The 5,000-nt window shown below is 41.6% G+C and overlaps 1 pseudogene; it reads left to right on the top strand.

Annotated features, from left to right (window-relative positions):
* Positions 1 to 2,961: 2,961 nt before the first annotated feature.
* Positions 2,962 to 3,906, top strand: LOC135980508 (olfactory receptor 5V1-like; annotated as a pseudogene).
* The last annotated feature ends 1,094 nt before the right edge of the window (positions 3,907 to 5,000 follow it).

Genomic DNA, 5,000 nt, shown 5'->3' on the forward strand with positions numbered 1-5,000 from the left:
CTGTTACATCTATAGAGGTTTGCTCCATTTCAAAAGAAACTCTTATCTGCAAACACTGAACCTTATCCTCAAAATCTATATCTCCCTGTGGAAACTAGCAGGGTCTAGAGCCCGTCAGCCCTTCTCAGGAACCAGCCAGGATTGCAAAGCCAATGTTGGATAATATAACTCATCAGAGCCAGGGGAGGCAGCAGCCTGAAGTTTCTTGCTCAGAAATCCTTGGATTTACTGGCAGAGGGATTGTCATTCTGAGAGAGACCTCAGTCTCCTAGGAAGGTGGGTCTTGTGCTGAAGTTGACCTCTCTATGTATCGGAGTTCCATGGCTGTAAAATAACATTTTCTTTCTCTGTTTATTGGGGCAGGTACAGACAAGCTTTCTAGGGCAGGTCCTGTATGTCAGGCAATGCCTAAACGTATAGCAGCATGTAGAGTGCAGTACACATGTAGTTACATGCCAGAGTGAAAGTCAGGCTGTGCCCATGTGTAATTGTGATGATGCTGCAAAGAAAGGCTCCAGCATTGGGAAGGCAAGTGGGAAAGGTTCCTGCAGGGGGGCGGGGGGGGGGGGGGCAATGGGGCCATTATCTCAGTTGGGGGTCCCCTGGTGCTAAATAACAATAATATGAAGACTCATAAGATATCAGGAGGAGGAAGATGACAACTACTGTCCAAAATATGCCTCTTGAAAATGAATGCACATTTGTATAACACAGGCTCTGATTTTCAGGAAGATTAAAGGCCAAAGACTAGAAGCCATAAAAAAATAGACAAGTTATTTTATGTAATCACATAGCTATGAAAAAGGTTATTATCCCAGAGGAGTAGAACAGTCAAGAAATCTAGAACAAACTTCTATAGAACACTTTGGATCAGGTGGTTTCACTGCCTGTCTATTTGATTCAGTTTGGTTAAGAAAATGTAGCCAAAACACAAAGCCTTGGTTGATTTTTCATCACTTTGTAGGCAAGTTATCTTCCTGCTAACCATTTCACTCAGGCTTTAGAAAAGGTTTGGTTTTGGAAAACTGAAAACTAAACATTTCTATGGAAAACTGATTTTCTTTTGAAATCCTTTTGTTGTTGTTTTCTGTGTTTGAAAAGATGAATAAAAACCATCTTTGGGCTTTGGAAACAGATTTTTTTGTTCATGTTTTGGAGGGTCAGATTTTCACTGTAAAAATGGGAAATTTTGAATAAAAATATTTTTAAACAAAAATACAATACATCATCACCCCAGGTACATTGCCTGTTTATCAGAGATGCTGAGCACGTTGAGATCCCATTGATATCCATGGGGATTTGTGGGTGCTTTACGTCTCTGAGCATCAGGTCAATTACCGAGTTGCCTAAATGCAGATTTCAGTGCCTAACTGTAGGCACGCAAGTTTAAAAGTGTTAGTCAATCATTTATAAGACATGTCAAATATTTGTGCTGTTTCCTCAGTATGGCTCTAGAGACTATTCAAAAGGCAAAGACTCTGTCCTGAAGAACTTATAGTCCAAATTAGGACAGGATGAGAACTGGTGTCCTCATTAGGGAATGGAAGGGAAGACAATGGCTGTAATAAGAAGAACACATGATTACTTTTGTTAGTAACACGTGCATGCTGAGGATTTCATAATCAATCAGCTAAACAGAAAGAGCGCTCTGACAGGCATCCATAAGTGGTCGCAGAACAACAGATTTTGGCCCTGGTGCTGTAACTGGATCTGTACGAATGGACTCCTGTGCCTGTCCGGAACCCCATTTACCTCAGCGGGACCCCGCACATGGGTGCAGGGGTCCATCCAGCAAATCCAGCTCAATGAAATGGGCTGTGAAGTGCTGTTCTATTCTGCCATTTGCTTATCAATGACACTTACTTTTCAACCAATCCCATCCTTCAGCTCACGTCATCTCCATTCCTTTCAGCATCTGTTGAGGTTACTGATCGAAAACGAGATGGAGAGACAGTGATGCTAAGGGAGTTTGAGAGAGATTCTCCTCCCTCTAGTGTGTCATCAACCAAAATGTCTACTGGGATTGATTTTTTATGTCAATGGGGTTACACAGATTTGGTTGACGGCAGAATGTGTGTAGACAATGGGGTCAAATATGTGTTAGAATTTCAGACCAGGATGCTCAGCAATTTCTGAAAATCAAGCCCCTTTATGGTTTCTCAAGTCAACCAGCAAATTTGAGAAAATCAAAATCACCATCTACTTTGGCAAATCTTGGCCAATAACATTACGCTAGAAAGAGAGAACACATTCTGATGTACATATCCCATGTTTAATGTCCAGGGTTGGAAACTAGTGAAAAACATCTTCGATTTGCAAACCTATCACTTATCGAGCTCAATTCACCACTGCCCATTCCACTCAAGTCATTGCAGTTGTGCTGGGGAAAAGCTAGAGTAACACAGGAGTTAATGAGACTTATTTATACCAATCACTGACACAGATATTTACTATGCCGCTTTCACAAAGTTATCTGACCAAAAAAAGCAGTGATTGGAAGGTTATTTTCAATTTAGATTCTTAATACTCTTTGTCCACCTGTAAGCCAACACAGTGTACTGGATGGATAATATGGGATCTGGTTTAGAAGAAAGGGCTGTACATGAGGTTTCTAAAGGAAGATCTCTCTTGTATGGCTCACAACACAAGAAATGGGGTCAAATAGGAGAACTAATTGGACACGGTGTTGACACCAGTGTAATCAAAGAAAATATTTGTGTAAATCCACATGGAATAGGACCCACTTTATTTTTTATCCAACTTAGAGTGTTGAATTAGAAATGTGAATTTGTCCATCTGAGTCCCCTTGGCTTTCAAAATCTCACTTGTGTTTTATCTATCTATCTATCTATCTATCTATCTATCTATCTATCTATCTATCTATCTATCTATCTAATTGAATTTCCATAACCTGCTATGTTGGTTAATTTCATTTCTTTTTCTCTTCATACAGATCACTAAATGTGAATGGAAAACCAAACCAATGTGAATGAATTTATTCTTGTGGGACTTTCTAATTACCCGGAACTTCAATTTTTCCTCTTCCTGGTGTTTTTAGTTATTTACCTAATCACCCTGTTGGGGAACATGATGATTATGCTGGTGATAAGGGCTGATCCTCAACTCCAAACTCCCATGTACTTCTTCCTGTCTCCTTTGTCCTTTGTTGATATCTGTTATTCCTCAGCCACTGTCCCTAAGATGTTGGTGAATTTCCTAGCAAAGCACAAAACCATTTCTGTCAATGGCTGCCTTGCCCAGATGTTCTTCATCCTCCTCTCAGCTGGCACTGAAGTTTTTGTGCTCTCGGCAATGGCTTATGACCGATACACTGCCATATGTCACCCATTGCATTATGTGGGGACCATGAACAAACGAGTGAGCAGACAGTTGGTGGGTGGTTCTTGGATAATGGGACTCTTGTATTCACTGGTCAACACTGTCCCTGTGTTAAAGTTACACTTCTGTGGGCCCAATGAAATCAGGCATTTCAGCTGTGAGCTCCCTTCGCTACTACAACTATCTTGCACCGTGACCTTGACCAATAAAATAGCTCTTCTTTCTTCTGCTGTGATATTTGGTTTCAGCTCCTTCCTCTTCACCTTGGTCTCCTACATTCACATCATCTCCACTATCCTCCGAATACGCTCCTCGGAGGGAAGATGTAAAGCCTTCTCTACATGCAGCTCCCACCTCATTGTGGTGGTTTTATTGTTTGTGACAGCTCTTTCCCAGTACATGAAACCCAGCTCAGTCACTTCCCTGGTTCTAGATGAACTCTTCTCCATCCAGTACAGCATCTTGACCCCCATGTTGAACCCCATCATCTACAGCTTGAAAAATAAAGATATGAAAACTGCTCTGACAAGAACACTAGGGAAAATTCAAGTTTCTCATGCAATGTAACCATTTCTAGGTTTTATCATTTTCAATAAAATTAAAATATAAATTGAAGAATTGTGGGAACTGCACTATCTAGATATTTTGAGTTCTTTCAACTGGTTGACACTGATACACAATTGGCAATCAATTTAGTCTAGATCAGGGATCAGCAACCTTTGGCACGCGGCCCGTCAGGGAAATCCACTGGCAAGCTGGGATGGTTTGTTTACCTGCAGCGTCCGCAGGTTCAGCTGATCGCAGATCCCACTGGCCACGGTTCGCCGTTCCAGGCCAATGGGGGCTGTGGGAAGTGGCACGGAGCAAGGGATGTGCTGGTTGCTGCTTCCCGCAGCCCCCATTGGCCTGGAACAGTGGGAGCTGCGATCAGCCAAATCTGTGGACGCTGCGGGTAAACAAACCGTCCCGGCCCGCCAGCGGATGTCCCTGATGGGCCACGTGCCAAAGGTTGCTTATCCCTGGTCTAGATAAAAGCACTCATGCAAACACAGTTTATAGGGCCAAAATGTTAGGTGCGATAAACAGAAGTATCTCAGTTGGCTTCAATTGAACTATTTCAATTTACACCCGCTGAGGACCTGGCTCATTATGTTGATATCCATCCTTGATTTATTTCTACTTAAAGCAATGTAAGCTTTGGGGTTGAGTAGCATTAAATTTGAAAATCAACGTGCAAAGAGTCCAAACACTAGGGATTTAAACTGAACTTGAACTGGCATTGAGTATAGTTTGAGCTAAGGCATGCTAGGTAAACCAAAATTTTCACTTGATTTTTAGCCTAGCCACAACTCCACAAGATAAATCAAGCGATATGATTTTACCCTGTATCTACATTAGGAAAAAAGTGTCAAAGTTAGATCGGTTATAACGATTATGTGTTACTCCAGGGCCTTAACCTTAAGACATCCTTCCTAAAGGGCCTAAGGGAGTTAGGTGCTGAAATGTGGCCCTGGATGTTACAGTGAAGAAAGCAGGTGTTAGGAGTATTAGTGATGATAATGTAATATTCAGGCCTGTATATCTGCCTATATTTTGGGTCTTTTTGCCCATTTGACTTTTGATATTTTTATATCCTTAAAACACTGATATCCTGGTGAACA

Source organism: Chrysemys picta, unplaced genomic scaffold, assembly GCF_011386835.1.
Source record: "Chrysemys picta bellii isolate R12L10 unplaced genomic scaffold, ASM1138683v2 scaf3780, whole genome shotgun sequence".
Classification (NCBI taxonomy): domain Eukaryota; kingdom Metazoa; phylum Chordata; order Testudines; family Emydidae; genus Chrysemys; species Chrysemys picta.